This window comes from Sitophilus oryzae, unplaced genomic scaffold (assembly GCF_002938485.1).
Source record: "Sitophilus oryzae breed Bouriz unplaced genomic scaffold, Soryzae_2.0 scaffold_682_pilon_pilon, whole genome shotgun sequence".
Lineage (NCBI taxonomy): Eukaryota > Metazoa > Arthropoda > Insecta > Coleoptera > Curculionidae > Sitophilus > Sitophilus oryzae.
The window spans coordinates 3,870,197-3,894,472 of NW_022147287.1; the positions used below are offsets into that span (position 1 = coordinate 3,870,197).

General features: G+C 32.3%; 1 long non-coding RNA gene across 1 annotated transcript; it reads right to left on the reverse strand.

Moving 5' to 3' along the window:
* Positions 1-478: 478 nt before the first annotated feature.
* Positions 479-24,276, reverse strand: LOC115887943. The gene is made up of 3 exons (XR_004051175.1): positions 24,143-24,276; positions 20,221-20,283; positions 479-644 (listed from the first exon to the last, which is right to left on the reverse strand). It is a non-coding gene; the product is annotated as an uncharacterized LOC115887943 (long non-coding RNA).

The window sequence follows — 24,276 nt, forward strand, 5'->3', positions numbered from 1 at the left end:
ATATGTACAATCCAATCCAATTGTAATTCCAATTTTGTCTCAAACTTTTTATTTTTAATTCTATTATTTTTGTAACTTCGATCGGATAAATCATATAGAACTTTGTGTATTTTTACAGCCTTAATTAGCTGCTCTGTTAACTCCATTTCTAAATTGCGACAAGAAAAAACAAACAAAATAAAGGAAAATTCCTATCAGTTGGGTTGCGATCACGCGATCAAACTCGACAAGTTGAATTTGATCGCCACCGCAGAATAGAAGGCCGTCAGGCCGTTTCGTCTCCAAAACTCGATCGCGCCAATGTGAAACGGCTCATATGTATTCTTCAGCAACTGTTGGCCGCGGCCGCGTAGAGATCGTGATCGCCGGCCGTGATCGCACCAGTGTGTGCACAGCTTTATGATGTGCAATGTGCAACCAATGTTATTTTAATTTTCCCATAGCTGAGTCAGCAAAATAAAAAAAAAAACTTACCTCAGGATCTATGAGAAGTACGTCCCATGAGTTATTATTAACTCCAATAAATGAGTATATGACGTGCGTACATAAATGCACTGGAATGTCGTTTAAACTGTAACTTCCTATTCCTGGACGGTAGATGGCCCATGTTCCCCAGTAACAGACCACTCTGGATTGGTCAGCAACTGAAACAATAATGAATTTTAAATAAAAACGAAATTTAAACATTAAAAATAATACTAGAAAGGTATAGTGAAAAGATGATGTAACATTGAAGTTGAAAGTCGTAGGAAGCAGTAACATGTAGAACGTAGAAAGTTTAGAAGAGGGGTTAATCAGCGTCTATCTTGTGTCCATCTGTTGTGCGTACCCCTTCCTTGAGTTATAACAAGTTATAACTCATCATAGTCTCACTTGGCTAAGACTATGACACCCTATAGCTAAAAAACAAAGCAGAATCGGACCTATGTTGATATAAAAAATAAATCTTATTTTTACGTGAGGAATCTCCCCACGAGAGATGGCACATGTTTTTTGAAATACCCTGTATAAAACTTAAAAATACATGAAAATTTTAAGGTGCCCGTTTTTCGTGCCAGTGAGTGTACTTACAGATCTTATACAGGGTGGCCCATCGAAAACGTTCCGCAAGGCATAACGGCTAGGGTATTATTTTTTTCAAAAAATCCAAAAACACGTCAATTTTGTTTGTGAGGGGGACAACTTTTATCCCAAAAATGATTGCGAAATCTTCAACCTTGACTTGTGCGTTGAAGTTCTTCCCAATATCGTTAAACTGAGCCACAATAGAATTTTCAAAAATACCAGCCCACACGTTCAATTTCTGAGGGTTTTGCCTGTGCACCTTGGGGTTGTCTTCAGCCCAGTACCGATAGTTGTGCCGATTAACTACACCGTTTAAAAAGAAAGTACACTCATCCAAAAAACACACATTAAATAGGAAATTATTATCATTCGCCACTCGTTCACTCATAGTTTCACAAAAATGCAAGCGACGATCAAAATCGTCTTCGTTGAGTTCTTGTACCAACTGAATTTTGTACGGGTGGAACTTGCTTTTTTAATATCCTTTGGACACTTGTACGATTCACGCCGGTCTCATTGGCTAATTTTCTTGTACTCAGCGTACTATCCATGGCAACTTGACCCAATACGAATACCTCCATAGCTTCATTTACTACAGGATTTTCCCTCTGCCTCTTTTTATTCATAACGGAACCAGTTTCGCGAAATTTTGCTACTAACTCGCGAACAATTTTACCATAAAGGTGGTTGTCAGGATGGCGTTCATTGAATATCTGCGCAACCCGATTGCCACATTCATTATTTTTAAAATAAAGTTCCATTATTTCCACTTTTTCTGCAATTGAGTATACCATAATAATTGTTAAAAAATTTAACAGAGAAGAACTTTAACGCATAAGTCACAGAACAGCTATCTAGCAATTACCGCATCTGATCTTTCAACCTTGTGCCAAGTGAAAAAATGCGTAAACATCTAGAAATAACAAGAAAAAATTCACAGTCCTTTACAAAGTTGCAACCGGGGAGGCATTGAAAATGATGAATAAAAACGTAAAAATATGATTAGTGTTAATATGAGTGTATTACATACATATGTTTAAATAACGAACTTAACAAAAAATAACAGATTTAAAGATTCACTGAAAAAGTAGTAGTGTTAACATTAAATAAAACATTATCAATAATAATTATGCGATCGCACCTATCCGTAAAACAAGCAAGCCAAAAAACCTCGAAAAAAACAAAATAACATACAAAACATAAGGTTAACATGATGACAGATCATGATCAATGACAGATAAAGAATTCTTACGGAAAGTTACACTTTACGATATAATTTTTTAACTGTTAAAGGCAAACCCCATTTAAACACAAAACTTTTTAATACCTACTACTGTATCTAAAAGTCTTTTTTTTAATTACTAAATTCTTAGCCACGCTTCTGTTTTTCTTGGCTGTTGTGCGTCACGTCACAGATTAACAGGCCCACGTTTGCACCACAAGGCGATGCTGCAGACCGGTCGTAGAAATTTATGTAATACAACTTGTAGTCAATCTACACAAATATTATCAAAAACTTTTTTTCTTTTAAAATGTGTTCAGATTTTGTAAAAAGTATAAGTCAAAATCGCAAAACTTAAATTTGATATGAGTTTCTTAGTTTTTAACTAATACAGTGGCGAATTACAAAAATTCTTTTTCAATGAAAATTAATGAGTTAAATAAAATAATTTAATAAATAAGCTAATAAATAATAATAATAGCTTTAATAAACTTTTCAAATTTCAATCCTTCATATTTTCTCAATAACTCGACCGATTTTCAAAAACGAAGCCAGAAAGTATAGAGAATAGAAAGCCCTTTTCATTGCGGTACCACTTGACTCCCCTTCCCATTTGAAAAAAGTTGGGGGATGACACCCCCCTTAGAGGGTTGAAGATTTTGCAATCATTTTTGGGACAAAAGTTGTCCCCACCACAAACAAAATTGACGTGTTTTTGAATTTTCTGAAAAAAAAAATTACCCTGGCCGTTATGCCTTGCGGAACGTTTTCGATGGGCCACCCTGTACATAAAAAATACCATAATTACAATTTAGTTTTTGTATTTTAACTTATGTATTGAAAAATTTCAAATAACAATATCTGTAATAAATTAAATGAATCAGACAATTTCAAACATTAAATCCGGTAATCCAGATAGTAGGAAAATCGTTTTTTGAGTGACCACATTTACGTCGCATGTAGGCGTTTATTAATTAGTTCCGTAATTTTAGAGCGAATTATTTTCGGAATTTTGTCCCCAAAATGAGTAAATTTAATGTAACAGGTTATACTGAAATCGCAATTACCATATTAATAGCTACAGCCTAAATAAAAATGTATTTGGCCATTAAAAAAACTAGCCCTAAAATTTTCGGATATTTTCAATTTGCAAAACGGCATTTCATTCGTCATAAAATTTCCGTAATTTGTAGGAAATTGAACGGTCTTCAAAAAAGGTCCGATATGAATTTTTATTTAATCGACTCGTTTGAGAGTTATTGAAGGTTAAAGTTCAACTTCAAATTATAGGTGATACCTTTCACAATTTTATATATATTTTATCGTGAAATAATGGCTCAAAAACATAAAATATTATATTACTCTCTAAAAAAATAGTTACGCCACTGAATTCTACGTAAAAAACTCTACTAGACTTATTTTTCATATTTTCAATAAGTTACTGGTGGGGAGATTCCTCGCCTAAAAATAAGACTTATTTTTAGAGGGTGTTAAAATCTCAATATTTATTATAATTTTCTTCCAACTACTTTTGGTGATTCGAATTCAATTTTGAGGGTAAAAGTTACTATACGTGCTACATATAGTGCTGATTAATTCATTAGGGGCGTGAATATGGGTTATCACTGGAATAATTTTCAAAAAAAAACATGTGCGTCACTGACTTTTTTCTTTTGATATCAGAATTGTGTAGTCCCTTTAATGCCAACTAAATGTTATCTCTTGATATGTTGGCGAAATCTGCCTCCTTGATGAGAAACGCAATTTTATTAATCACAATTAATAAAATTAAAATAAAAATAGTAAATTATAGATTTTACATAATTTATTATTAAATATTATTACTATTAGTTATTATTACTAGTAGTCAAACATATAGCAATTTAAAAAAAATGCATTTTTTATTTAAAATTGCTGTAGGCAAAAATGCAAAAATCTATGAATTTCCATACTCATGTTTATAGGAACTTTTTTCCTCCCTGTAGATATTTCTTAACTTCTTAACTTCAAAGTTTGTCATAGTTTGACCATGTTATCTCTATGGTTTTAGAGATCCCAGTGATGAGTCTGGAATTTGGTACACTCTATATTCATTTAATTGTACATAAATATAACATTGTAAATTAAAAAAATAAATGGCATTTAAATAAAGATGTAGATAAAAATAAAGGAAATGCTCTTCTGCAATAAGAAACTTCTGACGTAAATGATCAGCCAGAAACTGACTAGAACAAATAATGATTATGTCAAAGATAGATGAATACTTTTACATTATTAATGGACTTTTAGGACTCTTTCTTCCGCTTTTTATTCAGTGTCAATTTTAGTTTTGTAAAACTTAAGATAGATTAAACTTGAAGCCACCATAACGTAAAATATAGAAATGAGATTCTCTTATTTGAATAGGAAAATAGTATTATCACTTACAAGAAAATATTTAAAATTACACAAGTATACACGGTTTTGGACATGGGCAACTAAAAGCAATTTCTAAGATAATTTTTGGAGCTGAATCCAAATCAGCAGTCCATTTTTTAAGATTGGTTCTAGTTTTCTAAATATTCAATAAATTAATTATTTTACTATTTTTTTACCGTTAACGGTCATTTATTGAATTAAACAATATAAATCAGGAATGAATAGAAGTCTTTTATACAGAACTGAATCTTTTATACTGCTTGGGATCTGTTTCACGGATTAGGGTCCAACAGTGGACCCTAATCCTAGTGCTCAATTCTAGGGCTCAATCCTAGGGCTCAATCCTAGGGCTCTAATCCTAGACCCTAATCCTAGGGCTCATCATACCTTCGTCCCAAAATCCTTGGTATCGCCTTTCGATTTTCGCTATATCTTCGTGTAGCCGCTCTCCTTGCTCGTCGCTCGTGTTGCCCAAGTTTTGTGGAAAAAAATCAAGATGTGAATGTAGAAAATGTATCTTGAGAGACATTCGAGCTCCAATCTTGTGGTAATTTTGCAACAAATTGTCGATTACTTGCTTGTAATCCGGTGATTTATGATTACCGAGAAAGTTGTGAACAACACTTTGTAACGAAAATATTTTCGTTACATTTTTCGTTTTATATCGTTTATCCGTTTTTTTATATATTATCGATTTTTTGCGGAACCTCGATAGTGGTACACATCACTAGCGATGGTTGTTAGTTTAAATTGTTTAAATATTTTATATATTTTCTGGTTGCCTATGGGTTACCGATAATAATTTGTTTATTTTTAATGAAAACGAAGGTTTATTATTAATATTTTGTTTAGTGTTAAATAATTAAGATGCAATTGTTACACACATTTTTTTTGAAGGTATGTAGGAAATTTTATCGTATTTATTATTTTTACTATTAATTATAAATTTTATATTGACATTTGGTACTTAACGCATGTCTAAATGAGTGGGAGAATTCTATAAAGGGACTTTTTTTTTTGTTTTGCCAAGAATCACTCTCTCTCATCTCGATCTTCTTTGCTTAAACACCTAGTTTTTTTTCAAGACACCGGCACGAGGTACGACTTGGAAATGATTTATTAGTTTTATTTTTTTTAAACATTTCTTACTATCTAATATGATTTAATTATTTGATTTAATTATTTAATTAGCTTGTAACTTTAAATTCCTTTTTCTATTTTATCTTTTTATCTCACAGTTTATTTTTTTTTTCATCATCTCTTTATCTTCTTGTCTTAGTAGCACGTGTATGGTAGTTTTGTAAAAAAAAATTCTAATACCTTTAACTTTTATTTAGTACTAATTATTTTTATCTTTCTTATTTATGTACTGAGACGCAAGCTGTCGAACAGGAACCCGCAGAGGTGTTCGATTTAGCAATCTCAGGGGCCATGAACAGAATCAATCACTGAAGGAGTACTCTCAGAGACGAACCAGGAGGGACTCTGGTAAGTAAGGATTTTTTAATAATATTTATATTATACGACTTATGTCACCTTTAACGAATCCTTGCTTGCCAGAAGGCAACTCTTGTTTTATCTGGACCCTGTAGTGGTGGTGTCTATTGGCAGGCCATTCGACAGATAGATTTTTGTTTTTTGTTGTTTTTGGGTCACTCTGGGGAACGTATCTTTACCTCGTATCTGCCAAATTTACCTTACCTTATCTTTATCTTATTTAGCGGATGCATTATCTTCGTTCCTGGAGTGACATATCTTTTCTTTTAGTTTTTATCTGTCGAATTGAGCATTTATCGTTTTACGTATCTTATCTCTATCTTTCTATTTACCTTTATCTTTCTATCTAGTTTTTTAATTTATCTTTTAATATCGCATTTTAGTATTAACTTTTGTTCTAATTTAAATTTTCCTATATTTCTATTTTTTTTAATCTTACATATTTTTTTTATTCTTTTTACACGTGTCTACAAATTAAATCAAATAATTTACTGTAACAATATATTTTTTTTTTCAAGTCGTACCGAAGTGATTGTGGTGGTCTGGAATTTTCTAGAGAGAGAGAGCAAAATATTTTTCTTTTATATTTTTGTTATAATTCTATATTTATATTCTTTAAATAATTTGGACAATCTTTTCAATTATAACTTAATTTAAACTGTCATTGCCTATTTTCTTTTTTAAATTTTAATTATAATTTTTATTATAATAATTAGTAGTTGGATTTAGATATTGATTATTGTTTATTTGAATCACTAATATGTTCTTTAATCATAAGTTATTTTTATTGTACTTTCACTGGCAACCAACAGACAGTTCAATTGGTAATTTAGAACACCACCACAAAACTGGGTACTTATCAATTGTGTTGAGTAGAATACTGCTGTTTGTTATCTTCTAGGAGATACGAGAATTGACCCTCCCCATAAGTAGCTCACGCACTGAGACTGGTGGAGTCTCACAAGCTCTCCAACGTTAGCCGGACAATCACGCTACCCACCAGCGGACGAGTGCAGCGAAGAGGGTGAGGCCTTTCTCCCAACCAACCGAAGCAGAAACACTTAAGTATTCCAGTTGCATATCTAATCTCATATAATCGAGACTGTCACAACCAATTACATTGATTGTTTATAATTGTAAATTAAATATAAGTCATTAGTGAAATTTTCTATTGTCTTATTTAATTCCAAAGCATACTTCCACAAACCAGTAACTTTTAGAATTTTGTGGGTTATAACTTTGAAACGATGCCCATGCTGCTGCCTCATCAAGCGTTAAATATTTTGTAAACGTTGCGTCAGCCATTAGTTTTCAAATATCAGGTCCGACAAATATTCCTTCTTTGATTTTTGCGTATGACAGTTTTGGAAACAACTTGGTTAAGTGCTGGAAAGCCGGTTCTTCGCGATTGAAGCTTTGAATCGACTTTGCAACGTTCTCTCTGCATTTTCACATGTTCACAATACAAATCCATATGATGTTTAATGCAACGTCGTCAACTGACCGTACGTCAACTACCAGGGCCGTTATAAGAGCGCAGTGCTACTGCCATGCACGAACTCGAAAACTAGAGCCAATCTTGACAAACGGATTGAAGATCTGTGTTCAGGGCATCAAATAACGTTAAGAATCGTTCTCATCTGCTCGTGTCCAAAAGTTGACCCGAATTTGTAAACTTGTGTTATCATTCAAGTAATCTTTTTTATGTTTTTTAAATAATATTTTTAATAATGTTGTTCTTATCGAATCTATTTATTTAAGGATATAAATAGATATTATAGCTTAAGCTTTTAACAGAAGGAAAAACTCGAAATATCCCTGGATTGAAAGCTAGGTGTCTAGCCGCGACTGGTAACTAATTATCCAGTCGACAAAAATTTTATTTACATATCAATGTAACAACAATAATTCAAATTTTATGTCGTGTTGAGCCACACCTAAAATTCCAAACACACGTGCTTTGATTAAGGTTTGTAGAGCTTCAGCATTTGCCATAAAATAGCGAGCAATTTGTTACAAAACACTGTAATCACAAAACTTCAATCTATTTCCGTACTGTAACGGAATTTTAAATTATATCTTTATTTTCGAGAAAATTTAGTCCAATCATAAGGAATATTTTGATGATGTTTGATCTTCAAAATCTTAAAAATAAAGAAGTTGACTAAAATGTGCTACAATACGGATATAGTATAATCCTTTATCTTTAATTTCCTTCCTATCCATTTGTGTAAAAATACCTAGCCAGTTTTATTTATTTTGCTACTTTTTTGGACTAGTGAAATTAACTCTTAAGTCCAAAATCAAATTTCATTTAAATTAATTAACAAAAATGAAATCCTATACGATGCAGACTGAAATGTAATAACGTACCTTATAAAATTTAAACGAATTTCGCTGTTTATTTGTATTACATCTAAAAGCCACTCGAAGTTAACTCTATGGGTAACGATGCATAATATAACAGAAACTTTGTCTTTGCCCAGAGCGGAAGTTAATTAATTTTAAGGAGATAGGGCAAATGGTGTATCATCTATGACACAGCTTAACGCGATCCAGGCTTTGATACACACAACACACTCGCGCAAACATTTTGATTAATAATTATATTAAACCCCCAGGCTGTGTCTTATTTTATAATGCTCAACTTTCGATGCACGCTTTATTTTCCTATGTGTTTTGTCCAAACCGCTGATATAGTGCTGAATATGTGTTTTAGTGTAGAATTTAGAATGTTTAGGAGGGGAGTTTATCACCGCGACCTTATAGATCTATTGTGTGTTCCCCTTTCTTGAGTTATAACGAGTTGTAACTCATCATACAGTCTCAGGGCTTTAATAAAAGCCAGTATCTGAGACGGCTCCACAGAAGCCATCAGCTCTACGTCCACGATATCAGCCGTGCCAAAGTTCATGGCACGAATGGTCTTAAGGTGCATTCAGTGATAAGGTGTTCTGGTGTTTCCCCATTTTCCCCACAGAATCTGCATTCGCCGTTGTTTCTCAGCTTCAGCCTACTGAGGTGTTCGTTGAGGAGACAGTGTCCTGTTAGAAACCCCGTTACAATCCGAAGATTGTTTTTACTGAAATCAAGGAAAACCTTTGATTTTTCTCGGTCGTAAGTTCTGAGGAAATTGTTCGAGTGTCTTAGACCGGGGGTTGAAGGACATCCATTCTAGGTTACAGATGGAGTCTTCCAGATTCTTCAGATTCGCTTTCAGTTGGTTCCAGCTTGGAAAACAGAACGGTTCTGGTCCAGTTAGTGGAATGTTCGCTCCTTTTCTAGCTAGATCATTTGCTTTTTCTTGCCTTCTAGGGATCGGCAATTTCTTGTCTTGTCTTGAAATATTTTCAAGAAATAAAAAAAATCTTGTCTTGACCATTTCTTGAGAGTTGATTTCTTGTCTTGATTCAAGAAATCTTAAAATTTCTTGATATCTTGACAAAAGGGGAACCCCCGTTTAAAATTCTTTTATTAAAGGGCATCCCCCTGTTTAAAAGTCGCGGTGAGATTGGTTAATGTGATGTTTATGTTTTATGCGTAAAATCGAGGGTCAGGTTTCAAAAAATTCAAAAACTTTGGGCCCATTATACTACAGTAGACAAAATCATCAGATTTACATAATTTTGTTAATTATTATTATTGTTATCTAACAAAATGAGTGACTGTGATGGTTCGTTGAGCAGCAAATCAGACCCATTCGTAATTGAATCTGGTTCAGAATACCTACCACCTCAGACACCTGGACTTGCCTGGACGTAGAAGTTTAATTAGTGACTTTGGCAGTATAGTGACGGTGATAATACTACTACAGATAAAAACAGTCAAAACAACAATGATAAAAGCTACTCTACTTCAGTGGCGTACATTAAAATGTATTATTTTTTTTTATTTTAAAAGTTTTACATTAATTCAAAAAGTCTGTATGCCACTGAAGTAGACCCGCTTTGCAAAGCTTTTTTTTATTCTAATATCGTAGGCCATAACATATCCAAAAAATTATAAAAAAAAAAATTAAAATTTAAAAATTTATTAGGCATTAAAAAGATTCCAATTTAATTTGGCCCTCAGTATGCCAACTTCGGACATCCGACTTTGGACGTACTTATGTCAACTTTGAACATTGGACATCCGACAAACTGCCGCTACGTACAAATATTTTTTGCTTAATAATTTTTTTATCCAACAATTTAATGGATATTCGTATAATATACAAATACCTAAGTAAGTGAGTATTTCTTTTTTATTTTATATTTTCAAGAAATTTCAAGATTTTCTTGATTTCTTGTCAAGAAATCTTGATCTTGAGAAGTAATTTCTTGTCTTGTCTTGAAAATCAAAAATCATTTCTTGTCTTGATCTTGTCTTGAAATCAAGACAAGATCAAGAAGTTGTCAAGAAAATGACGACCCCTATTGCCTTCTATCCCTTGGATAGTTACCAAGGGATAACTAATAAATTAAAATTAATTTAATAAATAAATAAATAACTCTTGAAAATAAAGTTTTGTTGTGTATTTTTATTATTTTTTTAGTTAATATTTGTAGATAGGGCACCTTTATACAGGGTGGTCCGAAGTGTATTCCGGAAATTTCGACAGCATATTCTGCAGATAAAAATAAGTAAAAAAGTTCGTATAAATGTATGTCCTAAAATGTTTAGTTTCGGAGATACAGGGTGTGGAAATTTCATTTTTATTTCGTCTTTTCAAAATAATTTCTCAAGTAACGTCAATATTTGGACGAACCTTGGGGTCTTGGAGTTTTTTGACATGAGAAATTTGATTTTGATGTCAATATGTCTCCTATTTGTAAGGGGCGCCACCTACATGTATTTTAACTGTTTTGAAGAGTAATAACTTTTCGTCCGTACCTGTATAAAATTACTTAGTGATAAAATATTAATTTCCGTGACTTTTTACTTAAAAAATATCACATAGTAAAAATTGCTACGAGCAACCATTTTCAAGGTATTTAGAATAGGGAATAGTCAATACATATTATTGACAAAAAATAAACACGTTGAGTAGATAGTTAATTGACTGAAATAATAAATTTGGGAACTTTTTATTTTTTTAAATTAACCATAAATTTTTCTTTGAAAAAATGACGATAAAACAGTTTCTGTGAACTTTTGGCACAAAAACATTTCAAATTTGTGATTTCAGTCTAATAACTATTTAGTCAACATGTTTAATTTATGTCAATAACAGGCATTGATAATTTCGGTTCCAAATATCTCGAGAACCATTACTCGTAGCGATTTTTTGCAAGAGACGCAAAAAATATTGTAAATATATATTTTTTTACTCAGTTGTTTTATACACCAACACATGTAGGTGGCGCCCTCTACAAATAGAAGTCATACTGACATCAAAATCAAGTTTCTAATATCAAGAAACTCACAGACACCAATTTTCATCCAAATATTGATCTTACTTCAAAAATTATTTGGAAATAATTGAAATAAAAATTAAACTTCTACACAACGGGGCATATACGGAACAATGATCAATTGATAAACATGCAGCGAGAATGGCCATCCCTTTTAACAATGTTTGCCGAAGCTACAAGCACTCGAAAGGAGGGGAAACGCTCCAACATCTCCTATACCGCTCTCCGGCTTTGAATAAGAACCGCAATCGTTTCCCTGGTGACTGCAGCCTTGTAGTTGCCGGGAAGAGCATGATGGAAGTTACCCGTTAACTCAATGCCACCGAATGGTTATCAACAGTTAATAATCCACGGTTTATTACATAATAAACGGTTTATTACGTGCGGAAATGTGTTGGTACACGGACGGATCCAAAAACGAAAAAGGATCTAGCGCAGGAATTTACTGCAGCAGTCCAAAGACTGAGATCTACCACAGTCTTGGAAAAAATACCACGATTTTCCAAGCTGAGCTATATGCTATTGAAACCTGTGTGCAACTGCTGGTAGAACAGCAATACACCGGGAAAACAATATGCATATTTTCGGATAGTCAAGCCGCGCTGAAAGCACTTGAGGCAACGAAAAGCACGTCTATGACGATTGTTCATTGTAAGAAACTACTCAATATACTGGGAGATAGGAACAAAGTGTCGCTAATATGCATACCGAGACATGTCGGCCTAGAGGGAAATGAACGTGCTGATTCCCTCGCCAAAATTGGTGCAGGTTCGCCATTCGTGGGCCCAGAACCGACACTTAGCGTTCCTAAAAATCTCGCAAGAGACAGGCTCTGTGAATGGGTTAGGGGTGCGACGTTCCGGGACTGGAATGACAGTCCCGGAATGGAACATGCCAAGAAAATCCTAGCAGGGCCATCCAAACATAGAACAGGAGAACTCCTAAAGGCCGGTAGGAATGGAGCGCGTACGCTCACTGCAGTGTACACGGGCCACTGCCGGCTGAGATCTCACCTACAGAGGGTGGGACTGGTGGAAGACGCCGAATGCCGACTCTGTATGGAAGATGACGAAACAATGGAACACGTTATGTGTACCTGCCCCGCTGGGGGCAGGACCAGGTTTGAGATGTTTGGCAAGCCCATGCTAGACCTATCAGACATAGGAGACATATCGCCCTCAGACATAACGGCCTATGTTAAAAGGCTGGGTCTTGAGGGTGAACTTTGACGCTCTTGTATATTAGAGCTTGTAGAAACTGAGCCACAATAGGCCCTCGCGGCCGGAGGGGAGGGTCCCATGGGACCCACCTTAGTTCAATACAATACAATAATAATCCAACTATACCATCTCTAGGGATTGGGTCTAAAAATGAGTGGTATCAAAACGGTAATTTTGCTAATTGGAGTTCGAAAAGCGGTTGCATTTGCCACTTTAACCTTACTTCAACCAACCAACCTTTGGCTTATTATTATCTACAGAATAAGATGCCGAAGTTTCCGGAATATAGTTCGGACCATCCTGTATATTATTTCCTTATAATTCCTAAAGTAATGCGAGATAAAGACTTTTTGCTTCTTGTATTTAGTTGGAAAATACTAATAATTTTAGTGCCACTTGTATCTCAATTTAAGGCTTTTTTGATGTTTTAATCAATCACTAAATGAAAGAAATGAAACAATTTCTTACTTGGTATATTATTAAACTTTGCGATTATTGTCTTAAATCATATCACACATTTTTATAAGATACTTTTTCTTCAGCGAATAACTGAAGAAGAGAATTTTCAAAAGGGCTCTAAATAAATAAAACTTTATTATTAAGTTTACCTCTTTCTTTATAGATATCTCAATTTTACTACAGTAAATAAAAAATAAGGTTTAGGAAAATAAATATAGTATAACTCTGATATTTTTTATACCTCTTCCTGAAAGACCTACAGTAAAACCAGAAACTTCAGTATATCTTTTAGAAGGTCTTTACGAGTAACAATAAAGTCCGAATTCACTTTCGCAAGCTCTATTCACAGTTTCGTCCCGTCAATCAGTCTCAGTTACGATAAAAAACATATAGTGTTGCCTTATATTTCAAGGGACATATTCACATATTATATTCCATACGACTGACCAAAAGACTGACGTGTGTGAATATACCTTTAAGCTCCTAATAAAGAATTGTAGGCACATAATTTTCGTTTTTAAAAGCTTCTTTTCATAACAATGATATATAAGTACGTGTGCATATACGTTTACTCTACGTCTATTACCTTGCGACACAAAGGAAACCTTTTTATTTATTTATTTATCTGTGGTACGTGGCTGGCATGAAAAATTTGCATCTTTTATTATGTTCTTCGGTGTGCAAATCGAAATGGATTCCATGCCCAAATTGGATTCCTACCCGATACTCACTCGGGCGTTGCGATATTTTAATTAGTTTATTCTACACAGAATGACAATAAGGAATGAAATCACAATAGTAAAGATATTATAAAGGTGATTAACTGGTAATTTTTGTCAATGGGTTATTGTATTATACGAAAACAAATACTGTTTTTTTTAGATTAAGTGGATTAACTTTTTATTGTGCCGAAATACTGTTATACTGAGTGACAACAAAATTCTTGCACAAGCTAACATTTTAATCGAATATTATTAAATAATATAGTTTATTTACAACCACATAATATGTAATACTGACACTACCGATTTTTAAAAAATTTGAAAGTGTCAAATTATCTACATTTCTTCCCTCTTCCCCATTTCCCTCACTCGGTTTTTCTTAATTCTTGTCTTATTTAATTAACCAAAATATTCTTGTAATATCTTTATTAAATACTTATCTAACATCAACAAAAATAAACAAGAAGATTAACAATAATAAATTGAAGATTTTAATACATTTATTTGTTGAATGTAAAAAGGCTAGACTTCTTTGGCTTAAAACCTACATTCTGGCGTTTTAAAAAAGCGACGAGTTTGTGATATTTTGATATGTCAGTCTTTTCTCTTAATTCTAGCATTGTTCGTATCATGCTGTACGTAGCCCAAAGAGTAGATGGCTTTTTCTGCCTTGCCATGTCGCTAAAATATGCCATCAAGACTGTCTCCCAAGGACATACATTTATACGAATTTTTTTACTTATTTTTATCTGTAAAATATGCTGCCAAATTGTCACGAATACAATTCGCACCACCCTGTATATCGGTAGTTATCAATAACCATTACTTATGGAATTTGCTGTCAATGATAGGTATCGATATATCAATAATTTGAAAGTCACCTCTTAATATTTGGTATATCGATAACTATCGATAGTTATCGATAAATTTGAAAAGAAATCCCATCTCTAGACAGCACACGATTAATTCTATCATTTTTAACTTTAAACAAGTAATCGAAATAAATAGAGAGTCGATTTTTATTTGATTTTTGAGTGTTCACCACCAACGCAACTTTTTTAAAATCAAAAATTAATTTTGTGTTTATTTTTTTATTAATTTTTATTAATTAATAATCATTTCATTATACTGTCAAGAAAATCAAAGTGACTATAAAAATACAGCGTTTTAACTTTCTGCCTAAATTAGAAAGTTAAAAATGCGTTATATTTTTACAAATTTCATGATTTCTGAAAGTTTTCGTATTATATCTATATTTACAAAGCTTTTTCAGAAACTTTTTATGCATATAAAGGCACCCCCTGGTTGTAAATCCGCTTTTCGTGAAAGCTTTACGTTAGCCAAAATCGCGTTCAGTATTTTCGAGTGTTGCTTTCTCCAGGTGAAGTGCTCAACTTAACGGAGCACTTTGAATGGATTGACACCCTGAGGAGCTTTTCTACATGTTCCGCCATCCATTAAACTCCCGCTCTCAAGTTTCAAAGTTTATTTCATTTCTATAGACTAAAAAAATAAAGTTTCAGTGATAAGTAGTACACAGGGTGTTTTAAAAAACAGTAGCAGTAGAAAATATCTTTTGAAAAGAGAATGATTTTATGCAGTGAACAGGAAAGGAAGCATTTTGAACATTTGATTTTTTCATCTAGCTAATTTTTGTCACATAATTACACGTTTATAAATAGTTTTAATTCTGTATAAATTCAAAAATGTTTTAATGTGCATTTTTTTTTATTGCCGATGGATATTGTACTCTACATTCTTTAATTTTTAACTAATATCAAATAATAAAGATCTACTGACGCAAAATCGTAAAAATAAAAATATCTAAGAAAATCTATGTCTAAAAGGTAGACAACCTTAATAGTTTTTTGAAGATATATCAATTGTCCATTAAATATCGGAATAATATACTGGGTGTTTCGTTTAAAATAACGGAGTAACTTGCTTTTAAATATAACCAATGTTCAATATTAATTTTGTCTCACCCTGTATGGCTTTTCGGGTCAAACTTTAATTTGATTTAAAGCAAAATAGTTATTTTAACTACATACTAGGCTATATCTGTAAAATTCCAGTTTAGGTAGCTTTTATTGAAATTTAAAAATTGTTCTTCATTTTTAGAAAATGTTAAATATGTCGAAAACCTTGCATTTTAGTCATATACTTCTCTAATGAAACTCACCTTTATTTTCCTTCTAGAATCCGAAAATCAATTAATATATAGGGTGTTCCATTACAAAAAAACACAACTTTGATGTGTAACTTTTTTGGGGGACACCCTGTAGAACTCTCTATATTTTTTGAAGATGCTTGCAGTTAACCTACATATGCTCCCAAAATTTAATTTTGATATAATGTTCTCTTTGGAGCCTCCGCGTCGTGTGAGACGCGCCACCCTGTATATGCTCGCGATATTTAATTTCAATAGAAACTACCGTTCTCCTTGGAGCCTCCTCGTTGTAAGAGAGGCGCCTCCCTGTATAAAATTATTCTTAAAAGTTACTTAAATTTTATCAAAAAAATTATTTCTAAAAACTCAAAATAACTAACTCATTTAAGTTAACAATATGAAAATGCTAGTCACAAATTCGGAATGTTAATTAAAATTAATTTAAAATATCGGCGGTGGCCTCCTCATAATTGTTTTAGGACGTGTTTAAAATTTCAGCCCGCACCAGCGCCAGCGCACGATTTTTCTCTATCTCAGATTTTTCATCTAGAAAAATATTTAATAACTTTCAGGGAAAGCTACAGAGCACGGTTTTTACATTATTCATGGTTTCACGCCTCCTATGATAAATTGTACGAAATTCTTTGATGCAAGCATTGTAAAGTAACTTATTTCGAAACGTACAAGAAAAATGATTTTGTGTAAACACGTGCAGGGTTGTAGACATCCTGGAAATATACAAGAAATAATGTTAATCTGTAAAGTGCTTATACAGGGTGGCGCCCCTCATACGCCGCGGAGGCTCCAAGGAGAACGACAGTTTGTATTGAAATGCAATTTTGTGAGCATATGTAGGTTAATTCAGAGCACTTTTTAAAAATATAGGGAGTTTTATAGGGTGTTTCCAAAAAAAGTTACATATCAAAGTTGTGTTTTTTTGTAATGAACCACTTTATACATTAATTGATTCTGGGAGAAAAATAAAGGTGAGTTTTATAAGAGAAGTGTATGACTAAAATGTGAGGTTTTTGACATATTTAACATTTTCTGGAAATAAAGATCAATTTTTAAATTACAATAAAATCTCACTAAATTGGAATTTAACCGGTATAGCCTAATAAATAAAGTATGTTACTCTATATAAATATATATATATATATATATATATATATATATATATATATATATATATATATATATATATATATATATATATATATATATATATATATATATATATATATATATATATATATATATATTTTATTTTATACATTAATTTTTTATATATATATATATATATATATATATATATATATATATATATATATATATATATATATATATATATATATATATATATATATATATTATTTTTATTTATTTAATTTTTTCTTGGCTTTAGGTCAGGTAAAAATGAGAAAACGGTTTTTTTTATATTAAATATTTCATGACGTTTCGACCTGGTAGGGTCTTTATCAAAATTTATTACTTGAACGTAGATTGTTTACTTATTACAACTTTATCATTTTCATTCTGAAATCTTAGCGAAGAAAATATATCCAAATTGGTTTCCACACACATAACACAAACATATCAATAAAGTCGTCACAATTTTTGCAAAGAGACATACACATTTAATGGATTTTACAACACTGTAAAGTGTTGTAAACAGACAACAGAGACAATTCCACGTCTTTTAAAATGAAAAAATCCTTTTGAAAAGACATCATTTTATGTAGTTAACAGGAAAGGAAGCATTTTGAGCATTTGATTTCATCTAGCTAATTTTTGTCACATAATTATAGGTTTATATCTAGTTTTAATTCTGTAATAATTAAAATATGTTTTAAACGTATATCTTTTTATTACCGTTGAGTATTTTACTACATTCTTTAATTTTTGTTAAATTAACAAAAGGTATATCACAGCCACCCTATAGATTTTTTCAAATAATAAAGATCTACTGACGCAAAATCATAAAAATTAAAATATCTAGGAAAATCTTTGTCTGAGGGGTAGGCAACCTAACTTATATTTTGAAGATATATAAATTCCCCATTGAACACCGGAATAATATGCTGGCTGTTCCATTTAAAATAAAGGAGTAACTTGCTTTTAAAAGTGGCTAATGTTCCATATTAATATAGTAAAATTTTAATTGGAACTGAAATATTTTACTTTTAAACTGTTACCATTGAATTCTGAATATATTTTCATCTTTTTTGTAACGGGACGGATTTGCAAATATCTAAAAGCTTGCATGATAGCATTTCCAGATTTTCGATATTGTTGTAGTTGCCACGATACATTTCATATTCCAAAAATCCCTAAATACAGAAATCAATAACGGACAAATCTGGGGATTAGGGAGGCCATCGTATGGGGTCCATTGTCCCAATTCATTGATTTGGGAAATAGGCATTTAGCAAAATTCTAATATTTTCAAAGTTGTGAAAGGAAGCCCCATCTTTCTGAAAGTATATTTAGCGTAAATTAGCTAAAGGAATATCTGAAAGTTCCGGTACGATAGCTTCCAAGATTTAGAAATAGCGGTAGAGAGTTAAGTATCCCTAATATATTATAAAGGATGTATTAGTGGCTCCCAAAATAAAACAAAAGACAGATAGCAGTGTACTTTTAATATTCCCTTATTTTCTTTTATTATCAATCATGGCCTACTAATAAAAATTATATTTTAATGAAAACTTTTAAATATTGCAGTAAATAGTAAAAATAAATATAGGGTGATATATATTTTTGAGAAGCTTATGGCAAGCTAGATCATGTTATTTATAAATATACATATAGTGTGTTCCATTTAAAAAACATAACTTTAGTTCATATCTTTAAAAATATTCATTTCGTAGAATAACATACTACGCCACTGTATTCTACGTAAAAAGTTCTACAATAAACAGTTTTCACTTTCTCGATACCTTTAAAATTAACAGAGATACAGGGGGTGTCCCAAATAGCAAAATTTTTAAAAAGACCTTGTAGATCAGAAACGAAAAGGAATATAAACATTTTGTTTACGGCATCTTCCTTTTGACAAAAAAGTGGGATAAGTTTGTGCAAACCGCACCCTCCTATCTTCACTAATAACGGAGATACCGTATGATTTCAACCAAAATGGGACACATCGTGTACATTACTGGTCGAGGTAATCATGATACAAAACATATCTTTTTGAACTGGATTATGATGTTTTACCAATTTTTTTAATATGTCTATAAGAAAGAAAACATTACTTTTAATTTATCTGATTACCAATCCTTTTTTAATTTCATTTTATTTTTTAATAACATCTAACGTGTTAAAAACTTTAACATTCATTTAGCGGCAAACTTTCCAACTTTTTATAAAAAGTGTCACGAACAAGCAAAAATGTCACATTGCTGATTTTTTTCCAACTGAAGCAAGAAAAGCTTTTTAATTCCGATGTAAAATACCGAACAGAACTTTCCTCAACTTTTAAGTTGCCAACTCATTAAATGAAAAAAGAATAACCTTATCAAAAATTTTCCAGAAACAAAGATTGGAAGCGGAAAATTAACAGAAAATTAGTTTCAGAGGTTCTTTAATTTTTAATAAGAGGGGGAGATACTATTTTGTATAAGATTTTTTTTTTAAATTTAACTTGTTTTGTTCTAGAGAGCTGTCTTGTCGACATTTAAATAGATTTTACGTATTTTGGATTGTTGGCGTATAGGACACAATATCCATTGATATGTCCATGTAGAGAATCTTGGACACAATCTTGGGGAGTTCGTATTTTTAAGTTTCTAGACCTATTTGGTGTTGAGATTTGTGATTTTCTTTGTTGTTTCTTGATTTTGATGTCATTGAGAGATTGATTATTTGTCACTAGACGAAATGAAACCTTATTTTTGATAGAAAGTTTTCCTTTAATCCAAAAATACCAACGTTTTATTTTTATATCGAATCCAAAAAAAAGAAAATGTAACCGATCCAGCGATATTTGTTGACGATATAACTTAGATGTGGCCCGAAAAAAATGAATTGTATAAATATTTATTATTTATTTTACCAGTATATTGGAAGAGGAGTGCCAAAAGCCAAACGGCAGTTGATATCCATTTCATATTGAGGGCTGAAAAAGAAAATATAGATTAGATTTGAAGAAATATACCTAGTTTTGGTAAATAAATAAAAAGATACAGTATCACAGATCAAGTACGCATTAGATATGTGAGATTTTTTATTTTGAATACATTAATAAATAATTTTTAATTAACAGTTAAATTTTGTTAGGCCCTGTATATTCGATCATAAACAACACAAAAGTCATGCTTAAACAAACAATTCTATAAGTAGGCTATGAAATATACATTATGACATTTATTATTGTGCAAAGTATACAGGATGGACAAACCTTTTATTTACGCAAGCTATTCATACTTTACATCACTTAAGTGTATGTTTTACAAAAAAAAAAACAATATTTCTTTAGAAGCCAACTAAAATTTAACTAAACATATGATGATTAGACAAATATTTGACTGAAAAACGTACCTAGTACCACCGGTTACTCAGGCTGCTAGTGAAATCATATCGGAGATGGGAAACAGCTCAATCAAAAAACGTGAAACAGACGGTAAGACACAAAGAGGGGTATTATAACCTTTGTTGTGGCTAATTGTTCCGATCCTGACTTCTCTGACAAAAAATTAGGAAAAAGGCATATACAGAGGACGTGGTGATACTGAAGACTCATGGAATCTGCTATGAAGAACCTAACGGAATGGGCATCAACCCAGACAAAACCGAACTCATTCTTTTTACAGTGCGATGACGAGGATTCTTACTAGACTCAAAGCTTTCCTGGAAACGCAACACGGAAGAAAGGATAATAAAGGGAACTAATCCATTCCATGCATGTAAGAAAATGTTTGGTAAAAGATGGACCAATCATTACATATGGAGCACTAGGATGGTGGGAAGCGGTACTTAAAGGGACTAATAGAAAAATCCTCATAAAAGTACCACAATTAGCAGTTCTAGGTACAACTGGAGCAAGGAACAACACAGTGCAGGCTGCGCTAGAAGCAATTCTGGACTTGCAATCAATCGACTGGCTAGTAAAGATCTGGCTGCTGAGGGCGCCCTAAGATTAAAGGAATCCACATAATCTGGGGAACCAGATCAACTACGGTTACTTGAGAATATTGCCAATGATAGGAAAAATCATGGAAAACTTTCTTTAAAGGCATTTTCTATAAATAAACTTATGTTAAACTGATTTCTGATAAATAAACTATAGTCCGTCTAGAAAGTATCCGGAAAAAAGTAAGCAAAATTACAATTATCGATATATATTTTTAGGACTTGAGTTAAAAAGATTATAACAAATTATTAATTTTATTTACTTATACAACCTCCATTTAACTCCAAACACTTAACTAAACGTCCAGGTACACCCGAAACTAGGTCCACACCAAAATGTTCAGTGGCGGTAGTCAAGGCCTGTAAAACTGAGCGAATCAAATTTTGTTTATTTCGTGGAGCTGCTCGTTCCACTTCAATCTTCATTAGTCCCCATATATTTTCAATGGGACTAAGGTCTGGTGAAGCTGCTGGCCATGGAATTATTGCCAAATGGTGTTCTTGCATTCAAGCTTGAGTAGAGACAGACGTATGGCATCTTGCATTATCCTGCTGAAAACACCACCCCTCTGGATATAAAACATGAGCCGTTTCAAGAAGAAAACCATTTAAAATATCACAATATTTTGCACTATTAATAGTTCCATCAACTATACACAGAGGTGTAGCACCACGCTGAGATATTGCTCCCCAAACCAATATTTTAGAGGGAAATTTTGAAACTTGAACGGTAACATTTTCTTTTGATACGATTTTCAGGTGGTTTCCACCAAGCTGGAAACAACTTTCGTCAGAAATAAAAACATTATTAAAATTATCTTCTTGAAAACGTTGACAAAAACCCATTCTTCGCTGTCTTTGTAGAGGTGTTATTGCAGGGATTTTTTTGGCTTCCTTGATATGTAACCTTGTCTTTTCAGTGACATGCGGACGCTTTCTGGACACACCTTTAATTTTCGCTGACTTACAAATCTGCTAACCAATTTGCGAAACCCTAGGCGCGGATTCTGTTGTCCTAATGCCACTAAAGCGTTCAAATTGTTTTCGCGAATCTTACGCGGTCTTCCTGAAACTGGTCCATGCTTCATATCTATGCCATTTTTTATCCTCTTTATTGTCTCATATACTGCACTTTTTCCGAGTTCAGTCAATTGAACTAATTTTTAACGTTTCGAACACCTTTTCTATACAAATATTCCACCATTTCTCTTTTTTTTTACTTGTGACATTATTTCTCAAATCTTGAGCCGGTTTAAAATCAACAATATTTGATAGATGATGTTGCCATGCGATTTTGGTCATAGCCTACTATCGGCACAACCTACGTGATGGATTACTATTGTCTTAGAATGTTACAGAGAAAAAAATACATTAAAATTAGGAAAAATATACAATTCCGGATACTTTCTAGACGGACCATATATACCTATAATAAGCTTTTCTCATCATTATTTCTCATACAAAGATCACTGAGAGGTCGTTTGAATTATATGATATATTTATATGCATATAAAATTTAAAAACCTCTTTATATATACAATTTCCGGATTTATTTTGAAATAAGAAAAAACATTAAAAACGATTTCCCAGAATAATAAAAACGAATAAAGACTTTTTACTAAAGCCAAAAAAGTTCTTTATGAATCCTTATCCATTCAAACATTACTTTTCCGCTACAAAACACAAAAAGAGATAAAAAGAACGGTATGTCGCTTTGAAAATGTAACAATATAATATATCAGAAATGTTTGTCAACATGTCAGACTGTAACTCGTGTATTTGAGATCTTTGAACCATATAAGGCGAGTGTTATAAGTTAAAAGTGGGTCAAATAGTAATATGTTTTGAAGTCGAAGCGTTAAAGTTTCAGAAAAACTCACAAAAGGAGAATTTAAGAAGTTCTGTGATGGAAATACGAACAACTGAAACGTTCAGTTAAAGATATTCAAAATAAGTAAGTGTGGTAATAGAGTAGACTTTATATGGACTTATTTTGTATTTACACTACTTATATATTATACACTAGCGTGTACCAGCGACTTCGTTCGCGTCGAATTAATCATTTGTAATGGTGATGATAAAGCAAAGCAAGAATTCCCATTAACACACAAACTGGATAAAAAAAAAAATTACATTACATAGGAATTTTCCACGTTTTGCAAATAGTTCTTTTCTCTTGATTTTGTTCTCTTGCAGCCATGATAATTACATATTCTTATACAGAATTTAACGCTCTACAAAGAAGGTACACACTCGGTAAATTCCTAAATTCTTCAACTTTTTTGACAAAATTATGAATATTTTTGAAAAACTTAGTCTATTACTGTAAAAATATACAATTCTGATGGTGTTAAGGTGGGGAATTAAGAAATCTTCAAGTCTAATGTAGTTTAAACTATTTAAGCTGATTTATTTTTTTTTAAATAATGTTTATTAAAATAAATCAGCTATACTTAAATGATAGGAATAACTTTTGAAGGAGTAGGTTTATCGAAAAATTGTAAGAGACCTTTTCTGTAGAGCGTTCAATACTGTACAAAAATATATGATTATCATGGCTGCGAGAGAACAAGATCGAGAAAAAAAAATATTTGCAGAAAGTGGCAAATTCTCATGTAATTTAAATGAGAAATGAATCGTCTTTGGGGCAAGGTTTATTGTGAATATTAGGGGTTACAATGGTCTGTTATTTTTTTTAGACAATAAGCTAAAAATCTAGAGGGCGTCGTTAGAGAAATAATCAACTTGGTAAATAACGGACACCCTACTCACCCAGTATAATTTCTATGATTCACCGGTAATTTTTAATAGTAATATTAACCGCATAAAATTATTCAATTACCTACCGTTCAATAAAAATCGCTGCCGATCGATAAATTAGATCGATCAAATCGATCTCACTGTCACTGCAACGGAACTCGCGTTTACACTCTCAATCGAACACTCAGTGTCATCCACCGGCCCGCTCCCTGTTTATTTA